General features: G+C 40.3%; 1 long non-coding RNA gene across 1 annotated transcript in view; it reads right to left on the bottom strand.

Annotated features, from left to right (window-relative positions):
- Window positions 1-230: 230 nt before the first annotated feature.
- Window positions 231-22646, bottom strand: part of LOC138442913 (uncharacterized) — a 168496-nt gene continuing 146080 nt past the window's right edge. Inside the window, exon 4 of the long non-coding RNA XR_011257932.2 lies at window positions 231-247. This is a non-coding gene — a long non-coding RNA (uncharacterized lncRNA). The remainder of the gene's footprint in view (window positions 248-22646) is intronic.

Here is a 22646-nt window from a genome sequence, read left to right as displayed (position 1 = left end):
AAATGGAGTTACAGGAAATGGATCTATCTTTCTCATAAAACAGGTAAAAAACAATATGGAACAAATGAAATAATGGAACTTAAGAAACTGGACAGCAGGAGAATGTCTCTAAATGATGAGAAAGAATAAAGGTAAGCTGTATGATTGCTACTTACCTCCTGGAGAATGTTTCTAATTCATGATCCAGAGTGGAGAAAACCAGGCAGACTATCTGTCTTTTTGACTTGAGTGGGGTTGGACTGGAATTCTGTGGAAGACAAAATGGCAAGAGTATTTTACTGCTGGGCTATGGTGAAAGCCCTGCCTTTTTCCATTATGCCTGCTCTGACACCTCCTCAGTGTAGGGAGAAGCACCTTGTTACTACTGGGTGGAAGTGGAATTGCAGGCAAGCTATATATTTTTCACTGACCCTGGGAGAAAAGAATACCTTGTCACTTGCCTGTGGGGATAAATATTTCCTCTATTTACCTTGTTTCTTTTACATCACCATGTGTGGTCAGTCACTCAGTCGTATGCGACTCTTTGGTGACCCCATGGACTCTAGCCTGCCAGGCTCCTCTGTCCATGGGATTTTTTCCAGGAAAGAATACAGAGTGGGTTGCCATTTCCTACTCTAGGTCAGGGCCTTCTATCTAGCGCTTTAAATGTCTTTAACAGAAGACACTGCTGCAGGTATCATTATGCCTCTATGGGTCCTTGAGTCCCTGGAGCGGGTGAGGACGGGCCTACAGCCCAGGGGTTCCGTGATTTATGTCATGGGACCTGAGACTCAGATCTCCTCATGGAGATCAGGCAAGAGCCACCGACTGAGCCCAAAGAAGGGAAGGGGTCCTGATGAGAATTCGGGTTGGCCAGTGGTCATGGTGCATGGACAGAGAAAGTGGGGGTGATGAGGATGGAGGAGAAAAGCCCTTGGACCCAGAAAACACCAGCAACCTATGGTGACTCTTCACCAGTGGAAAAACTCTGTGAGTAGGCTGGAGAGTATAGGGCTCCCAGGCTGGATTGAGACCGCCTAGCCTCAGCGAGGCAGGCCTGGGTGGCATCAGGACTTGGCAGAATGGAAGGTTACAGAGGTTCACGAAGAAGGGCTCCCCTAGGAACAGAGCTGTGTTTCAAAGCCAAGGAGACATAAAGCTTGAAAAGTTGTGTTCCCAACACTGGGAACTTGTCATTTTCACAGGCGGTAGGGTCAGCCATATTCTTTTAGGCATTTTCTGGGACTTTGCTATCCATTCTCCAGCCCCGCACAAGCCGGTGGGCAGAACGGAGACCCCCATCATATCCCTGGGTTGGTCGATTCTCCCTCACTGCCTGGGGGCGGGATTCAGAGAATGCCCGGATCTTCAGGGCCTGTCCCAAGTAGCCTTAAGCTACAAATTGCTTCTTCTCTTTAGCATCTTCTTGGAATTTTCACCATCACCAACTTCACTTTCTTGCTGGCTCAGCCTTTGGCTGCTGAGCGATGCTGATGGGGCCACCTGAGGCAGGGTCATTGTTCTTGGGACCCCCAGTTTCCCCTCTCTCTTGGGGTGCTGACTTCTTCCTTTTGGTCCTCAGGAGTTTCTGTGACAGCCCACACTTATTGGAAAATAGTTTGCTTTCAGCAAGAGGTACCCAGGCCAATGCTGCCAGCTCTGATATGAAGTTCTATTCAGCTTCCTGTAGCTGGGTCTCAAGCTGCCCTTCTGCTTCTGTGTCCTAGAAGGTCTGCTGGTCATGTCCAACTCTTTGTGACTCCATGGACTGTAGCCTACCAGGCTCCTCTGTCCATGGGATTTTCTAGGCAAGAGTACTGGAGTGGGTTGCTATTAGCTTCTCGAGGGGATCTTCCCAATGCAGGGATGGAACCCAGGTCTCCAGAATTGCAGGCAGACACTTTATGCTCTGAGCCATCAGGGAAGCACTTACATCACCATAACAGGTTCTTATGAGGCTGTAAGAATGTCTCTCACTTGACCTTAGCTGGAATGAGTAGCGATGGCACCAGTTTTGACTGAAATAGAGTGGGTACATTCTAAAAGATTTACATCTATTAGGCTGATTATGGATCTTTAACAGAGCGTACTATCTTTTTTGTTCTTTGTTCTTACTATTTGGATGCACAACCTTGTCTAACTCAATGAAACTAAGCCATGCCACGTGGGGACAACCAAGAAGGGTGGGTCATGGTGGAGAGGTCTGACAGATTGTGGTCCACTGGAGAAGGGAATGGCAAACCACTTCAGTATGCTGGCTGTGAGAACCTCATGAACAGTATGAAAAGGCAAAATGATAGGATATTGAAAGAGGAACTCTGCAGGTCAATAGGTGCCCAATATACTACTGGAGATCAGTGGAGAAATAACTCCAGAAAGAATGAAGGGATGGAGCCAAAGCAAAAACAATACCCAGCTGTGGAAGTGACTGGTGATAGAGGCAAAATCTGATACTGTAAAGAGCAATATTGCATAGGAACCTGGAATGTTAAGTAAATGAATCAAGGCAAATTGGAAGTGGTGAAACAGGAGATGGCAAGAATGAATGTTGACATTCTAGGACTCAACAAATTAAAATGGACTGGATGGGTAAATTTAACTAACTTCAGTTCATTTCAGTACAGTAGCTCAGTAGTGTCTGACTATTTGCAACCCCATGAATCACAGAACACTAGGCCTCCTTGTCCATCACCAACTCCCAGAGTTCACTCAAACTCATGTCCGTTGAGTTGGTGATGCCATCCAGCCATCTCATCCTCTGTTGTCCCCTTCTCCTCCTGCTCCCAATCCCTCCAACCATAAGAGCCTTTTCCACTGAGTCAACTCTTCACATGAGGTGGCAAATTACTGGAGTTTTAGCTTTAGCATCATTCATTCCAAAGAAATCCCAGGGCTGATCTGCTTTAGAAGATCTTGTTGCAGTCCAAGGGACCCTCAAAAGTATTCTCCAACACTACAGTTCAAAAGCATCAATTTTTAGGCACTCAACTTTCTTCATAGTCCAGCTTTCACATCCATACATGACCACTGGAAAAACCATAGCCTTGACTAGACAGACGTTTGTTGGTAAAATAATGTCTCTGCTTTTGAATATGATATATAGGTTGGTCATAACTTTCTTTCCAAGGAGTAAATGTCTTTTCATTTCATGGCTACAGTCACCATCTGCAGTGATGCTGGAGCCCAACAAAATAAAGTCTGACACTTTTCCCACAGTTTTCCCATCTATTTCACATGAAGTAATGGGACCAGATGCCATGATCTTTGTTTTCTGAATGTTGAGCTTTAAGCCAACTTTTTCACTCTCCTCTTTCACTTTCATCAAGAGGTTTTTAAATTCCTCTTCACTTTCTGCCATAAGGGTGGTGTCATCTGCATATCTGAGGTTATTGACATGTTTCCCAGCAATCAGATGACCAATATATCTACTAGTGTCTGCAGTAATCCTTTAGAACTAATGGAGTAGCCATCATCGTCAACAAAAGAATCTAAAATGCAGTCCTTGGATGCCATCTCAAAAATGACAGAATGATCTCTGTTAGTTTCCAAGGCAAACCATTCAATATTATGGTAAGGCAAGCCTATGCCCCAATCAGTAACACTGAAGAAGCTGAAATCGAATGGTTCTATGATGACCTACGAGACATTTTAGAACTAACACCCCAAAAAGAGATGTCCTTTTCATTATAGGGAACTGGAATGAAAAACTAGGAAGTCAAGAAATATCTGGGATAACAAGCAAATTTGGCCTTGGAATTCAGAATGAAGCAGGGCAAAGGCTAATAGAATTTTGCCAAGAGAACGCACTAGTCATAGCAAACACCCACTTCCAATAACACAAGAGAAGACTCTACACATGGACATCACCAGATGGTCAACACCAAAATCAGATTGATTATATTCTTTGCAGCCAAAGATGGAGAAGCTCTATACAGTCAGCAAAAACAAGACCGAGAGCTGACTGTGGCTAAGATCATGAACTCATTATGGCCAAATTCAGACTCAAATTGAAGAAAGTAGGGAAAACCACTAGACCATTCAGGTATGACCTAAATCAAATCCCTTATGATTATACAGTGGAAGTGAGAAATAGATTTAAGAGCCTAGATCTGATAGAGTGCCTGATGGAGGTTCCTAACATTGTAGAGGAGACAGGTATCAAGACCATCCTCATGGAAAAGAAATGCAAAAAAGCAAAATGGCTATCTGGGGCAGCCTTACAAATAGCTGTGAAAAGAACGGAAGTGAAAAGCAAAGGAGAAAAGGAAAGTTATAAGCATCTGAACGCAGAGTTCCAAAGAATAGCAAGGAGAGATAAGAAAGCCTTCCTCAGTGATTAATGCAAAGAAATAGAGGAAAACAACAGAATGAGAAAGACTAGAGATCTCTTCAAGAAAATTAGAGATACCAAGGGAACATTTCATGCAAAGATGGGCTCGATAAAGGACAAATGGTATGGACCTAACAAACTCAGAAGTTATTAAGAAGAGATGGCAAGTATACACAGAAAACTGTATAAAAGAGCTTCACGACCCAGACAATCATGATGGTGTGATCACTCACCTAGAGCCAGACATCCTGGAATGTGAAGTCAAGTGGGCCTTAGAAAGCATCACTACAAACAAAACTAGTGGAGGTGACAGAATTCCAGTTGAGCTATTTCAAGTTCTGAAAGATGATGGTGTGAACTTGCTGCACTCAGTATGCCAGCAAATTTAGAACACTCAGCAGTGGCCACAGGACTGGAAAAGGTCAGTTTTCATTCCAATCCCAAAGAAAGGCAATGACAAAGAATGCTCATACTATCACACAATTGCACTCAAATCACATACTAGTAAAGTAATGCTCAAAATTCTGCAATCAGGCTTCAGCACTATGTGAACCATGAACTTCCAGATGTTCAAGCTGGTTTTAAAAAAGGCAGAGGAACCCGAGATCAAATTGCCAACATTTGCTGGATCATCACAAAAGCAAGAGAGTTCCAGAAAACCCTCTATTTCTGCTTTACTGACTATGCTGAAGCCTTTGACTGTGTGGATCACAATAAACTGTGGAAAATTCTGAAAGAGATGGGAATACCAGACCACCTGACCTGCTTCTTGAGAAACCTATATGCAGGTCAGGAAGCAACAGTTAGAACTAGACATGGAACAACAGACTGGTTCCAAATAGGAAAATTATTACCTCAAGGCTGCATATTGTCACCCTGCTTATTTAACTAATATGCAGAGTACATCATGGGAAATCCTGGGCTGGAAGAAGCATAAGCCAGAGTCAAGACTGTCAGGAGAAATATCAATAATCTCAGATAAGCAGATGACACCACCCTTATGGCAGAAAGTGAAGAGGAACTAAAAAGTCTCTCGATGAAAATGAAAGTGGAGAGTGAAAAAGTTGGCTTAAAGCTTAACATTCAGAAAACGAAGATCACGGCATCTGGTCACATCACTTCATGGGAAATAGAGGGGAAACATTGAAAACAGTGTCAGACTTTACCTTTTTGGGCTCCAAAATCACTGCATATGGTAATTGCAGCCATGAAATGAAAAGATGCTTACTCCTTGCAAGGAAAATTATGGCCAGCCTAGATAGCATATTCAAAACCAGAGACTTGACTTTGCCATCAAAGGTCCGTCTAGTCAAGGCTATGGTTTTTCCATTGGTCATGTATGGATGTGAGAGTTGGACTGTGAAAAAGGCTGAGTGCCCAAGAATTAATGCTTTTGAATTGTGGTGTTGGAGAAGACTCTTGAGAGTCCCTTGCACTGCAAGGAGATCCAACCAGTCCATCCTGAAGGAGATCAGCCCTGGGATTTCTTTGGAAGGAATGATGCTAAAGCTGAAACTCCAATACTTTGGCCACCTCATGCGAAGAGTTGACTCATTGGAAAAGACACTGATGCTGGAAAGGATTGGGGGCTGGGGGAGAAGGGGACTACAGAGGATCAGATGGCTGGATGGCATCACTGACTCAATGAACGTGAGTCTGAGTGAACTCTGGGAGTTGGTGATGGACAGGGAGTCCTGGCGTGTTGCAATTCATGGGGTCTCAAAAAGTTGGACATGACTGAGCAACTTAGCTGAACTGAACTGCACTAAACTTTACCTATTACTTTTCTAGATATCCAGCTTCTTCAGTTCTACATCTAAGACATGAGAAGCAATACTCCATCTTGCATAGTCTTCTATTTGTTTATATGTAATATTCATGGTTTTTAGTTGTATTTATTGGAAGCAATAAGCGATAGTCATCTACTCTGTCTTCCCAGAACAGCAGTCTATTTTATAATAGTGTGATTATAAAATAATGAGTGAGTCTACACATACATTTGGCCACATGTCCTCCTCAGAACTTGTTTCCTAATCCATAATAATTTTTAGAAGAGCTGTTTTGTGATATTTTAAGCTCAAATCTGGTGAATCATGCCTGTTGGGTGATTTAAAGCTGTGTGTTTAACAAGGGGTAGATATGGAATTCCCTGTAAGAATCCAGTGATATTTGCAATAAAACTATGACTTGTGGCATTATATCTGCTTGATCTATATGTTTTTAAAGTTTTAGATTTATAATTAAAAAAGATGACTTAGAAATAGTTTTGAATCTGAAAGTATTGTGGGAGAAAGGAGTAAATTAAATACACTTTGTTTGAGTTTCAGTACTGTCTCCATTTTTCTGAGCTCTGTGAAAAGTGAAAATGAAAGTCGTTCACTCATGTCCACAACTCTTTGGTATCCCATGGACTATAAAATTCATGGAATTCCCCAGGCCAGAATACCGGAATGTATAGTCTTTCCCTTCTCCATGGGATTTTCCCAACCCAAGGATCAAACCCAGGTCTCCAGCATTGTGGACAGATTCTTTACCAGATGAGCCACAAGGGAAGCCCAGCTCTGTGAATTGAAAACAATTATTAAACCTTTCAATTCCATTTCTACATCTCTAAAAGAGCAATTATGTTTTCCATTGTTACCTCACAGGTATTATTTTATCCCTAATTTAAAATTTTATAAAAACCATTACTCATCAACAAAATAATTTGAATATTTCTTATTAAAACCACATATTTCTGAGATAACATTGGTCTAAGTGGGGTCATTTGCATTTTTCAGAAAGAAAAAAATATGATGCACATACAAGCTACCTGATCAATGTTTAAATCTTAAGACACCAAATAAACCTAATGATAATAATAACATAAATTTAGATATTCATAGTTCTTGAGGTTCTCATGGCAAGTATACTGAGGTGTACCAGTATACACCCCAGAATGGAAATGTTGTCATTCCCTCCTCCAGTGGATCATGTTTTGTCAGAACTCTCCACTATGACCTGTCTATCTTGGGTGGCCCTACATGGCATGGCTCACAGCTTTATTGAGTTATGCAAGCCCATTTGCCATGACAGGGAAATGGTCCATGAAGGGATTAGATTCAAGGGATTAGAACTTGTGAAAGGTGTGCCTGAAGAACTATCGACAGAAATCCATAATATTGTATAGAAAGCAGAGAATAAAACCAACCCCCCTAAAAAGAAAATGAGAAGGCAAAGTTGTAATTTGAGGAGAACTTACAAATACCTAAAGAGAGAAGAGAAGGAAAAAGCAAGGGAGAAAGGGAAAGATATATCCAACTAAATGAAGATTTCCAAAGAACAGCACAGAGGTACAAGAAAGCCTTCTTCAATGAACAGTGTATAAAACTAGAAGAAAACAACGGAAGGGGAAAGACTAGATATCTCTTCAGGAAAATTGGAGATATCAAGGGAACATTCTGCCCAAGAGGGAGGGAAAGTTGCTCAGTTGATCATGCCCAACATTTTGCAATCCCATGGACTACACAGTTCATGGAATTCTCCAGGCCAGAATACTAGAGTGGGTAGCTGTTTCCTTCTCCAGGGGATCTTCCCAACCCAGAGATTGGACCCAGGTCTCCCAGATTGCAGGCAGATTCTTTACCAGCTAGGCCACAAGGGAAGCCCATTCTGCCCAAAGATGGGCATAATAAAGGCCATAAACAGTAGAGAGCTAGTAGTTGTTGAAGTGATCTAGAAAAGCTGAAAAGAATACATGGAAGAATTGTACAAAAAAAGATCCAAATAAACCATATCTCTACCATGGGGTGGTCAGCCACCCAAAGCCAGACATTCTGGAAAGTGAAGTAAATGGACCTTAAGAAGCACTGCTGTTAATAAAGCTAGTGGCTGTGACAGAATTCTACTAGATATATTCAAAACCATAAAGGATGATGCTTTCAAGGCATTGCATTCAATATTTCAGCAAGCTTGGAAGACTCAGCAGTGGTCAAAGGATTGGAAAAAGTCAGTCTTCATCCCAATTCCCAAGAAGGTTAGTACTAAACAATGTGCTAATCATCAGACAGTTGCATTCATCTCCCAAGCCTCTAAGGTCATGCTTAAAAATCTTGCATGCTAGGCTTCAGCATTATGTGAACCAAGAACTTCCAGATGTCTGAGCTGAGTTTAGAAAAGGAAGAGGAACCAGAGATCATATTGTCAACATTCAAGGGATCATGGAGAAACCTAGGGGATTCCAGAAAAACATTTACCTCTGTTTCATTGACAATGCCAAAGTCTTTGACTGTGTGGTTCATAATAAACTGTCAAAAGCTCTTAAAGGAATGGGAATACCAGACCATCTTACCTGTCTCCTGAGAAACCTGTATGTGGGTCAAGAAGCAACAGTTAGAGCCCTGTATGGAACAATTGATTCGTTCAAGATTAAGAAAGGAGTACAACAGGGCTCTTAGCTGTTAACCTGCTTATTTAACCTATGTGCTAAGCACATTATGAGAAATGCCAGACAGGATGAGTTGCAAGCTGGAATCAAGATAGGTGGGAGAAACATCAACAACCTCAGATATGCAGATAATACCACTCCTAATAGCAGAGAGCAAAGAGGAACTAAAGAACATATTGATGAGAGTGAAGGAGGAGAGTGAAAGAGATGACTTAAAACTAAATATTAAAAAATTATATGAAAAATATTTTAAAAAAAGATCATGGCATCTGACTCCATTCAGTTCAGTTCAGTTCAGTCGCTCAGTTGTGTCCAACTATTTGTGACCCCATGAATAGCAGCACGCCAGGCCTCCCTGCCCATCATTAGCTCCCAGAGTTTATTTAGATTCATGCTTGTCGAGTCAATAATGCCATCCAGCCATCTCATCCTCAGTAGTCCCCATTTCCTCCTGCCCCCAATCCCTCCCAACATCAGAGTCTTTTCCAATGAGTCAACTCTTTGCATGAGGTGGCCAAAGTACCTGAGTAACAGCTTTAGCACCATTTCTTCCAAAGAAATCCCAGGGCTGATCTCCTTTAGAATGAACAGGTTGAATCTCCTTGCAGTCCAAGGGACTCTCAAGAGTCTTCTCCAACACCGCAATTCAAAAGCATCAATTCTTTGCCGCTCAGCTTTCTTCACAGTCCAACTTTCACATCCATACATGACCACTGGAAAAACCATAGCCTTGACTAGACAGACCTTTGTTGACAAAGTAATGTCTTTGCTTTTCAATATGCTATCTAGATTGGTCATAACTTTTCTTTCAAGGAGTAAGCGTCTTTTAATTTCATGGCTGCAATCACCATCTGCAGTGATTCTGGAGCCGCAAAATATAAAATCTGACACTGTTTCCGCTGTTTCCCCATCCATTTCCCATGAAGTAATGGGACCAGATGCCATGATCTTTGTTTTCTGAATGTTGAGCTTTAAGCCAAATTTTTCACTCTCCTCTTTCACTTTCATCAAGAGGCTTTTTAGTTCCTCTTCACTTTCTGCCATAAGGGTGGTGTCATCTGCATATCTGAGGTTATTGATATTTCTCCTTGCAATCTTGATTCCAGCTTGTGCTTCTTCCAGGCCAGCGTTTCTCATGATGTACTCTTCATATAAGTTAAATAAGCAGGGTGACAATATACAGCCTTGACGTACGTACTCCTTTTCCTATTTGGAACCAGTCTGTTGTTCCATGTCCAGTTCTAACTGTTGCTTCCTGACCTGCATATGGGTTTCTCAAGAGGCAGGTCATGTGGTCTGGTATTCCCATCTCTTCCATAATTTTTCAGTTTATTGTGATCAACACAGTCCAAAGCTTTGGCGTAGTCAGTAAAGCAGAAATAGAGGGTTTTCTGGAACTCTCTTACTTTTTCCATGATCCAGCGGTTGTTGGCTATTTGATCTCTGGTTCCTCTGCATTTTCTTAACCCAGCTTGAACATCTGCAAGTTTATGGTTCACGTATTGCTGAAGCCTCGCTTGGAGAAATTTGAGCATTACTTTACTAGTGTGTGAGATGAGTGCAATTGTGTGGTTGAGCTTTCTTTGGCATTGCCTTTCTGTGGGACTGGAATGAAAACTGATATTTTCCAGTCCTGTGGCCACTGCTGAGTGTCCCAAATTTGCTGGCCTATTGAGTGCAGCACGTTCACAGCATCATCTTTCAGGATTTGAAGTAACTCAACTGGAATTCCATCATCTCCACTAGCTTTGTTCATAGTGATGCATTCTAAAGCCCACTTGACTTCACATTTCTGGATGTCTGGCTCTAGGTGAGTGACCACACCATTGTGATTTTCTTACTTTATGGCAAATAAACGGGGACAATGTGGAAATAGTGACAGATTTCCTCTTCTTTGGTTCTAAAATCACTGTATGGTGACTGCAGCCATTAAATCTGAAGACATCTGCTTCTTGGCAGGAAAGCTGTGACAAACCTAGACAGTGTGTTGAAAAGAAGAGATATTACTCTGCTGACAAATATCCATATAGTCAAGGCTATGGTCATCCCAGTGGTCACTTATGGTTGTGAGAACTGAACTGTAAATAAGGCAGAGCACTGGAGACTTGATGCCTTCAAACTGTGGTGCTGGAGAAGACTCTTGGGAGTCCCTTGGACAGTAAGGAGAGAAAACCAGACAATGTTAAGGGAAATCAATCCTGAATAGCCATTGGAAGGAATGATGCTGAAGCTCCATGTTTTGGTCATCTGAATGGAACAACTGACTCATTAGAAAAGTCCATGATGATGGGGAAGATTGTGGGCAGAAGAAGAAGAGGACATCAGAGGATGAGATGGCTGGATGGCATCACTGATGCAATGGACATGAACCTGGACAAACTTCAGGAGATGGTGAGGGACAGGAAGGCCTGACATGCTGCAGTCATGAGATCTCAAAGAGTTGGCCATGACTGGGTGACTGAACAACAGCAACAGAGATTCATAAAGTTCAGTGAAGAACAATCAGGATAAAAGCAAGTAAAGCAAAACATGCAAACTTTCTAAAGAAATAGCTACAATGTGATTTTAGAAGTTATGCATACATGTAGCTCAGTCAGTAAAGAATGTGCCTGCAATGCAGGATACCCGGGTTCTATTCCTGGGTTGGGAAGATCCCTTGGAGAAGGAAATGGCAACCCCCTCCAATATTATTGTCTAGAGAATCCCCTGGACAGAAGAACCTAGAGGGCTATTGTCCATGGGGTCACAAGAGTTGGACATGACTTAGCGACTAAACTACCACCGCACATGTATATATAATATAAACTCTGAATGTCTTGAGTCTCCTGCAGCAATCAATTTTAAATTCTGTAGAAATACCCTACCAAAAAAAACAACAGCAAAGAATCTACTCAAATGCTCTAGAACATAAACAAGGCCAGGTGGATTTTTAAGATCAGCTTCCAAAAAGAAGAGGAGACAATCAACATGATTTGCTGTTGTTCTTCAGTTGCCAGTTCCTGTCTCTTTTGACCCCATGGACTGCAGCACACCAAGCCTCCCTATCCTTTACTGTCTCCCGGAGTTTGCTCAAACTCATGTTCAGTGAGTTGATGATGCCATCCAGCCATCTCATCCTCTGTCTTCCCCTTCATTTCCTGATTTCAGTCTTTCCCAACATTAGGGTCTTTTCCAGTGAGTTGGCTCTGTGCATCATTTGGCCAATGTATTGGAGCTTCAGCTTCAGCATCAATCCTTCCAATGAATATTCAGGGTTGACTTCCTTTAGGATTGACTGGTTTGATCTCCTTGCTGCCCAAGGGACTTTGGAGAGTCATTTCCAGTGCCACAGTTCAAAAGCATCAATTCCTTGTTACTCAGCCTTCTTTGTGGTCCAACTCTTACATCCATACATGACTACTGGAAGAACCATAGCTTTGACCAGAGGGACGTTTATTGGCAAAATGATGTCTGTGCTTCTTAATATGCTGTCTAGGTTTGTCATAGCTTTCCTTCCAAGGAGCAAGGGTCTTTTAATTTCATGGCTGAAGTCACTGTCTTCACTGATTTTTGAGACCAAGCCAGCCTCCTCTGTCCATGAAATTTTCCAGGCAAGAATAATGGAGTGGGTTGCCATTTCTGGCTCCAGGGGGTCTTCCTGGCCCAGGGATCTAACCTGTTCTTCTTTTTGCATCTCCTGCATTGACAAGTGTATTCTTTACCATTTCACCACCTGGGAAGCCCTAGATAGGTTTGCAAGGATGTACTGTACAGCACAGGGAATATAACCAATATTTTTTTAATAACTATAAATGTAGTATAAGCTTGTAAAATGGTATAAAAGAGAATAAAGTGAAATAAAGACATTTTTAGATAAAACATAATGCCACCAGAATGTAATACAAAAATTTATTTTTTAAAATGTAGTATTTTAGGTTCTTACAAAGAATATTATACATTTTGGGATTATATTATTAAGGCTGGGAAATGTTCCAACATGGTTCAGTGTTTCTGCATTTCACATATAGCAGTACAATATTAAAACATAAGTATAATACTGTGAGAACATGTATAATTACAGTAATAATTGTTATTTGTCTTGAGTTGGATAATTAAATTTGTGTGATCAAAAAGAATGAGATTGGAACAAATTATGTGATATATCTGCATATGTGAGTGGTAGAAATGGCAAAACTGAGAAAGGTTTTCAAGGGGAATACCCACAAAATGAAATAGCTTTATAGGCAGAATTGCCAAATAACAAACCATATAAGATTATGCTGAAAAGCTGTGTAAAATTCCTGGACTCCAGTATACCAGATGCTTTAATCCTGTCTGATTCTTTGTGACCCCATGGACTGTAGTCCACCAGGCCCCTCTGTCCATAGGATTATCCAGGCAATAACACTGGGGTAGGATGCCATGCTTTTCTCAGGGTATCTCAAGGATTGACCTCCATCTCCTGCATTGCAGGTAGATTCTTTATACTCAGCCACCTGGGAGGCCCAAAAATATATCAGGACATCTCATCAAAGAAATAAACCAATAAGAAAGCCTACTTAAAGAGCATCACACAGTCCATAGAAACCTAGTTCATGCATCTTCATTTGTGCATTAAGATACATGTAAATTAAATTGCTTAGAACATCTTATGATCTAGCCACTTTTTCTACATTTGCTTACAGAGGATCATATCAATTATAAATCTGTGATGAATATATGAATTATACAATTAGATATAAATCTTTGTGATAAAGCTATACAAAAGATACATGGATATTTCTAGAATATTGTAGAAAATTATAAATATATATAGAATAAACACATATATGTACATATACATATAGTTGGGTATTAGTTCTAAAGGTCTTGTGTGCCTTCATAACTCACTCCAGTGTTCTTGCCTGGAGAATCCTGGGGGCGGGAAAGTCTGGTGGGCTGCCATCTATGGGGTCGCACAGAGTCGGACACGACTGAAGCGATTTAGCAGCAGCAGCAGCAGCAGCAGCAGGTCTTCATAGAACCATTCAACTTCAGCTTCTTCAACATTACTTGTTGGGGCATAGCTTGGATTACCATGATATTGAATGATTTGCCTTGGAAACTAACAGAGATCATTCTGTCGTTTTTGAGATTGCATCCAAATACTGCATTTGAAACTCTTTTGTTGACCATGATGGCTATTCCAATTATTCTAAGGGATTCTTGCCCAGACTGGTAGATATAATGGTCATCTGAGTTAAATTCACCCATTCCAGTCCATTTTAGTTCACTGATTCCTAGAATGTCGATGTTCATTCTTGCCATCTCCTCTTTGACCACAACAAATTTGCCTTGATTCATGGACCTAACAGTCCAGGTTCCTATGCAGTATTGCTCTTTATAGCATCAGAACTTGCTTCTATCACCATTCACATCCACAACTGGGTATTGTTTTTGCTTTGACTCCATCCCTTCACTCTTTCTGGAGTTATTTCTCCACTGATCTCCAGTAGGATATTGGACACCTACTGACCCAGGGAGTTCCCCTTTCAGTATCCTATCATTTTGCATTTTCATGCTGTTCATGGGGTTCTCAAAGCAAGAAAACTGAAGCGGTATGCCATTCCCTTCTCCAGTGGAGCACATTCTGTCAGACCTCTCCACCATGACACTCCCATCATGGGTGGCCCCACACAGCATGGCTTAGTTTCATTCAGTTAGACAAGGCTGTGGTCTGTGTGATCAGACTGGCTAGTTTTCTGTGATTATGGATTCAGTGTGTCTGTGCTCTGACGCCGTCTCATAACACGTACCGTCTTACTTGGGTTTCTTTTACCTTGGTCATTATAGGGGACTGGAATTCAAAAGTAGGAAGTCAAGGAACACCTGGAGTAACAGCAAATTTGACCTTGGAATTCAGAATGAAGCAGGGCAAAGGCTAATAGAGTTTTGCCAAAAGAACGCACTGGTCATAGCAAGCACCAACTTTCAACAACACAAGACTCTACACATGGACATCACCAAATGGTCAACACCAAAATCAGATTGATTATATTCTTTGCAGCCAAAGATGGAGAAGCTCTATATAGTCAGAAAAAACAAGACCGGGAGCTGATTGTGGCTCAGATCATGAACTCCTCATTGCCAAATTCAGACTGAAACTGAAGAAGGTAAGGAAAACCACTAGACCATACAGGTATGACCTAAATCAAATCCCTTATGATTATACAGTGGAAGTGAGAAATAGATATAAGGGACTAGATCTGATAGAAAGAGTACCTGATGAACTATGGATGGAGGTTCATGACATTGTAGAAGAGACAGGGATCAAGACCATCTCCATGGAAAAAAAATGCAAAAAAGCAAAATGTCTGAGGAGACCTTAGAAATAGCTGTGAAAAGAAGAGAAGTGAAAAGCAAAGGAGAAAAGGAAAGATATAAGCATTTGAATGCAGAGTTCCAAAGAATAGCAAGGAGAGATAAGAAAGTCTTCCTCAGTGATTAATACAAAGAAATAGAGGAAAACAACAGAATGAGAAAGACTAGAGATCTCTTCAAGAAAATTAGAGATACCAAGGGAACATTTCATGCAAAGATGGGCTCAATAAAGGACAAATGGTATGGACCTAACAAACGCAGAAGATATTAAGAAGAGACGGCAAGTATACACAGAAAGACTGTATAAAAGAGCTTCACGACCCAGACAATCACGATGGTGTGATCACTCACCTAGAGCCAGACATCCTGGAATGTGAAGTCAAGTGGGCCTTAGAAAGCATCACTACAAACAAAGCTAGTAGAGGTGATGGAATTCCAGTTGAGCTCTTTCAAATCCTGAAAGATGATGGTGTGAACTTGCTGCACTCAGTATGCCAGCAAATTAGGAACACTCGGCAGTGGCCACAGGACTGGAAAAGGTCGGTTTTCATTCTAATCCCAAAGAAAGACAATACCAAAGAATGCTCAAACTACCACACAATTGCACTCATCTCACACTCTAGTGAAGTAATGCTATGTGAACCATGAACTTCCAGATGTTCAAGCTGGTTTTAGAGAAGGCAGAGGAACCAGAGATCAAATTGCCAACATCTGCTGGTTCATCACAAAAGCAAGAGAGTTCCAGAAAAACATCTATTTCTGCTTTATTGACTATGCCAAAGCCTTTGACTGTGTGCATCACAATAAACTGTGGAAAATTCTGAAATAGATGGGAATACCAGACCACCTGACCTGCCTCTTGAGAAACCTATATGCATGTCAGGAAGCCACAGTTAAAACTGGACATGGAACAACAGACTGGTTCCAAATAGGAAAAGGAGTACATCAAGGCTGTATATTGTCACCCTGCTTATTTAACTTATATGCAGAGTAAGTACATCATGAAAAAAGCTGGGCTGGAAAAAGCACAAGCTGGAATTACGATTGCCAGGAGAAATATCAAAAACCTCAGTTATGCAGATGACACCACCCTTATGGCAGAAAGTGAAGAGGAACTCAAAAGCCTCTTGATGAAAGTGAAAGAGGAGAGTGAAAAATTTGGCTTAAAGCTCAACGTTTGGAAAACTAAGATCATGGCATCTGGTCCCATCAGTTCATGGCAGATAGATCGGGAAACAATAGAAACAGTGTCAGACTTTATTTTGTGGGGCTTCAAAATCACTGCAGATGGTGACTGCAGCCATGAAATGAAAAGACACTTACTCCTTGGAAGGAAAGTTATGACCAACCTAGATAGCATACTGAAAAGCTGAGACATTACTTTGTCATCAAAGGTCTGTCTACTCAATGCTATGTTTTCTCCAGTAATCATGTATGGATGTGAGAGTTGGACTGTGAAGAAAGCTGAGTACCTAAGTATTAATGCTTTTGAACTGTGGTGTTGGAGAAGACTCTTGAGAGTCCCTTGGGCTGCAAGGAGATCCAACCAGTCCATTCTGAAGGAGATCCGTCTTGGGTTTTCATTGGAATGACTAATGATGAAGCTGAAGCTCCAATACTTTGGTCACCTCATGCAAAGAGTTGACTAATTGGAAAAGATTCTGATGCTGGAAGGGATTAGGGCAGGAGGAGAAGGGGACTACAGAGGATGAGATGGCTGGATGGCATCACCAACTCGATGGATAGGAGATTGAGTGAACTCCTGGAGTTGGTGATGGCCAGGGAGGCCTTGGTTTGTGATTCATGGGGTCGCAAAGAGTCGGACACGACAAAGTCGGACACGAACTGGACTGAACTGAACTGATACATATGGTTACACACAGTTAACACAAATAGATATTTTATAGTAATATATACATTTATAAGAAATAGATATCATATACATATATATACATTATACATAATGTGTGCATGTGTATAAAGTATACTATAAATGTATATGTATATAAATAGTACATATGCAGTATGTATATGTATATAAATTTACATTTATTTACTATAATATGTATACAAATATGTATTTACTATAATATATACACATTATAGTAAATATAAACTATATGTAATATGAAATATATATATTTAGTATTTGAATCTGGTGAGGCAAAGAACATTCACATTCACAACCACATCCCATTCACATTTAAATAAGGCCGATGTTGCAGATGCTAAGGTTAGGAGGGCACACCAATCAACGCAGCTGCCATGTTTTACTCTAATTTCCATTGCTGTTGCTCTTTTATAAGGAGTCCACATGTTGTAAGAAAGAAATAGATGATTTCAAATCTACTAATTATTATCATGATGTTATTAATTTAGACCAAGATAATAATAAGATGGTTTTTGTGAAGAAAGACTTCATTATGGAATTAATTGCTTTGATTAGGGTCAACACAGGAGAAAGGATTTGCATACCATTTAAGAAACAATTACTTTGATGGCTATTCAGGAGCCAAAGACATGCAAATTTAAAGGAAGCATTTTACAATTTCTCCTTTTACATTCAGATGCTAAGTTCTCTGATAAATCTCACTTGTTCAACAGAAAATTAAAATCACTGAATTGAAGAAGATCTTGTTAATGATGTATGATTGATGTATTCTGTAAATGTTCAAATTATTCTTGGCTTCAATTTTGAATTTATTTCAAGGAAACAAAAAGTGGCATTACAAAGTCAATTTTAATCTTTGTGTTGATATTGTGGTTGTTTCCCCCTAATAGATATCCATAGAAGTAAATTATAGTTATCTTTATGAATTTACTGTTACTCTCTTTATTCTCATAGTTCTTGACTCGAAGACACATATGGAACAAGGAATGTCTCTGTGTTTAACACCTGCTTCCAGTTCATTGACTAAAAATGCAACATAATTCTTTTGTTTTGCTGTTACTCAGTATTTTTATTGCATTTTCCCCTTTGTTGAGTGTTTCAACTCAATTTGAAAGGAAGCGTGTCTCAGATATAATCTCATATAAAAATATATTCTTCATGAGAAATGAAAAATACCAGAAATTTTGGAATGAACGTGTTTGTGTGCTGTCATGTCTTGACTCTTCGCAGCCCTATAGACTGCAGTCCACCAAGCTCCTCTGTACACAGAACTTTTTCAGTCAAGAATCCTGGAACATTTTGCCATTTCTACTCCAGGGTATGTGTAAGTAATCTAATTTTGTTTTCTCTTTTCTCATTCTCATGTATCCTCTTGGTTGCTTTCACTACAGTGTCCCTTTCAAGTAACTGACCAGAAACAAACTGAGTTCCATTTGACCATTAAGCTTTAGAGAGAGTCATGAGGCTAGGGGAAACACTGACTGAAACTGCCCATCCTGGCCAGGCACCATATGACTATATATAAATATTTTATGATGGGAAGGTCTGGTAAGGAACATAGAACTAACAAGCCACCACCAGCCGGAAGAATTCAGGAAAGGTCAAAAGGAAATGAGGGTGAAAAATAGTGGGAAAAAAAAAAAAGTAAGAGAGAATTGTTAAGTGGAATTATGAGATACTCCATTTCAACACTTCTTCCTTACATCAGTTGCTTCTATAAATTATAGAGAAAGCTTCATTTTACACTGTAGTAATAGTATGATATTCAAAGTCTTTCTTCTTTGTGTCTGTGGCAGGATCATAGCCTTGTCTAATATAAACTCAAATCTAGCTTCTTTTTATCATAAATTAATCTGATATTGTTATTGTACAGTTTATGTGAGACTTCTAAAGTAGGTTGTCAATCGTTTTCCATTCAAGGGATCTCATGATATATGAAGTTCAAATCACAATTCCTCTCACACTAGTCAGACAGTCTTTGATGTTAGCCATACTCATTTTGTATCAAACTACATTTGACCCTTGAACAACAAAGTTTGAACTTTGTGGATACACTTACACCTGGATTTTTCTCAAGAGTAAATACAGTAGTACATGACCTGTAGTTGATTGAATCTGCAGATGTAGAACCATGGATAATGAAGTTTGTAGTGTGAGACTTGGGTATAGAGGTGTCCTGGGAATGCGTAATTTCCTCAGTTCTGTCTCATTACAACAAAAATTTGAAGCGACAGATATTAAAGCCCTTAGCCTGTCACAGCTCCAAAACAGACGGAACAGATCGTGTCTCAGCTCTCGGACAGACTGTGTTACAGCTCTGTGTTACAGCTCAGTTTTATTTATAAAATAAAGGAATATACATCCTTGAGCTGTGAGGGCGTGCCAACCCAAAAGACACGGGGAAAGAGTGAGAAAGAGAGTGAGCACACAGGAGAGAGAAACCCGTAGCCCTCTGGCTCCTCTTTTTATGTTTATTCTTTTCCTCCCCCTGGGCCTGCCCTATGTAAATTGGGCTAGCCAGGAGTACTGTTTGTTCTACCAGAGGTCCTCACTCCAGTCCTCAGACTTTTCTTTGTTCTATTCTCCAGGGCTTTTCCCTCCCTTGTCTTTTAGCCACTGCCACCCTGTACTCCTTTTTCCTATTCTAACTACCTAACAGAAGGATTTGGTTATATGCAGGAATTTCTGCAACCAATCCCTTGTGGAGATTGAGGGATGACTAAGTTTCACTATTTGGTCTCTGCCTTTCTGGAATGAGATGTAATGTTGTGTGACAAATGCAGATTATTGATTCAGACAACATGGATTTAAATTCTACCTTCATCCCTTAATTGTTGTGACCTCAAGCAAGTTCCTTAATCTCTCTGATTTATTTTCCTTATATATTAAATTGGAACTGTTTGGAGGGAATTCTGATGTAACAATTAAGCCTAAAATTTGTTTTTATATGTGTACTGTGAAACTTGAAAGGTATAGTCTCCAAAAAGAGGTCAATGTAATATAATTGCTGACAAAATTTTGATATGCAAATAATATAGGAATATGAGAGGGTTATAGGAACAGAGAACCAACTCATTGGAAAAGAGCCTGATGCTGGGAAAGATTGAGGGCAAGAGGAGAAGGAGGTGACAGAAGATGAGACAGTTGGATATCATCACTGACTCAATGGACATGAGTTTGAGCATACTCCAGGAGTTAGTGAAGCACAAGTAAGCCTGCCATGCTGCAGTGCATGGTATTGCAAAGAGTTGGACATAATGACTGAGCAACAACAACAATTGGAACTGAGGGGCTTCCTAGGTGGCTTAGTGGGTAAATAATCTGCCTGCAGTGCAGTAAATGCAGGAGACATGGGTTTGATCTTTGGGTGGGGAAAATACCCTAGAGGAGGGCATGGTGATCCACTCCAGTATTCTTGCCCAGAGAATCCCATGGACAGAGTAACCTGGTGGACTACAGTTCATGGGGTCACAAAGAGAAGGACGTGACTGATGCGACTGAGCACTCAGGCACATGTAGAAATGGAGAGTCGGATATATTCTAACATGTATACTATCATGTGAATTGAATCGCCAGTCTATGTCTGACGCAGGATGCAGCATGCTTGGGGCTGGTGCATGGGGATGACCCAGAGAGATGTTATGGGGAGGGTGGTGGGAGGGGGGTTCATGTTTGGGAATGCATGTAAGAATTAAAGATTTTAAAATTTAAAAAATAAAAAAAAATTAAAAAAAAAGAAAAATAAAATAAAAGTGTATGAATGCAAGCTAAAATATGCGTGCTATGTTGTAAGTTTTATATTTAGAGGGAAAAGATGCAATGTGTAAAAAGTTAATGGAGTTCAACTATGCAGTTTTTAGAATGTTAAATACTGCAGGGCAATGTCATGTGTGATAATAGAAAGTATGCACAGGAAGATTTCAGTCTGTCTGCCCTCTGATACCCTCTCTCAGTGCCTACCATCTTACTTGGGTTTCTCTTACCTTGGACTTGGGGTATCTCTTCACGGCTGTTCCAGCAAAACTTTCCTCCTTGAAAGGAAAGTTATGACCAGCCTAGATAGCATATTCAAAAGCAGAGACATTACTTTGTCAACAAAGGTCCGACTAGTCAAGGCTATGGTTTTTCCAGTGGTCTTGTATGGATGCGAGAGTTGGCCTATAAAGAAAGCTGAGCACTGAAGAATTGATGCTTTTTAATTGAGGTGTTGGAGAAGACTCTTGAGAGTCCTTTGGACTGCAAGGAGATCGAGCCAGTCCGTCCTAAAGGAGACCAGTCCAGGTGTTCATTGGAAGGACTGATGTTGAAGCTGAAACTCCAATACTTTGGCCACCTGATGCGAAGAGTTGACTCATTTGAATGGACCGTAATGCTGGGAAATGTTGAGTGCAGGAGGAGAAGGGGATGACAGAGGATGAGATGGTTGAATGGCATCACCAACTCAATGGACATGAGTTTGAGTGGACTCCGGGAGTTGGTGATGGACAGGGATGCCTGGTGTGCTGTGGTTCATGGGGTCACAAAGAGCTGGCCATGACTGAGCGAATGAACTGAAATGAACTAACACATGAAGTTTTGGACAAACATACTCAGTGGATAAGTAATGGCAAGGGAAGAAGTAATTATCTGGTTTGGTAAGAATTAAAGGAAGCAAATGGGTCACTAGAGAATCTGCATATGCCAAAAATTCCTTGGGGAGTCAGAGCCACAATCTCACCCAAAGGAACGTGAGTCTTTTGGGCTGGCCATTTTTATCCAGAAGTCTAAAGTCCTAACTGGGCAGAATAAAGAGATTCATATAAACTACATGGGATGGTTGAAAGAAGGATGGAGAGCATTTATTCATTTTTCAGGCTTCCCAAGTAATTTTTACACTAGGAAAATTAATAATGAAGTGTTTGGAGTACTAGCTTTGGAAGATTTCACTATATCACTACTATTATAGCTCTTTTTTTTTTTTTTTGCTTTATCATACTGGAGACAACAGAGGATGCGATGGTTTCATGGAATCACCAATTCGATGGACATGAATTTGGGCAAGCTTTGGGAGTTGGTGATGGACAGGGAAGCCTGGCTTGCTGCAGTCCATGGGGTCTCAAAGAGTTGAACACGACTGAGCGACTGAATTGACTGAATGTGGCATTTGAACTTTGTTGCATTGTCTGACTATATTTTATTGACTGTCTGTGTTTGCTATGTTGTATTGTCTTCAGTGTATTTTATAATTGCATTGTCCAGAGTCCTATGCCAATCATTGTAAAGATCTTAGTAGAATGAAATGTTGAATACAAAGAACATTTATCAATAAATTAAAAATCTATGAAAATAAGAGTTTAAATGAAAAAAAAAATTCCTAAAAGGAAAATAAATGGTTAATGAACTCATAATAGCACAATCATTCCAAAGAAATACAAATTGAATAATAATGAGATGCTTATTTTAATCTACCAAATACGAAGTGCCATTTTTACTACTTAAGAAGGGTGGAAATGGTGGGATTTTGAGGCAGAATCACAAGCTAATCATTTTGAATTCAATTATATCCACTAGAAATGGAGTACCAATTAAACTAATTGGCACTGAAAAATCAATACTTTGAATCCTCTTAAAACCTTTGCTTTAAACAAATACTAAAAAGAGTAAATTTCTTTAAAATGTCACAAACAAAATTATTGGATTTA

This window comes from Ovis canadensis, chromosome 6 (assembly GCF_042477335.2).
Source record: "Ovis canadensis isolate MfBH-ARS-UI-01 breed Bighorn chromosome 6, ARS-UI_OviCan_v2, whole genome shotgun sequence".
NCBI classification, from domain to species: Eukaryota; Metazoa; Chordata; class Mammalia; order Artiodactyla; family Bovidae; genus Ovis; species Ovis canadensis.
This window is presented reverse-complemented; position numbering and strand designations above follow the sequence as displayed.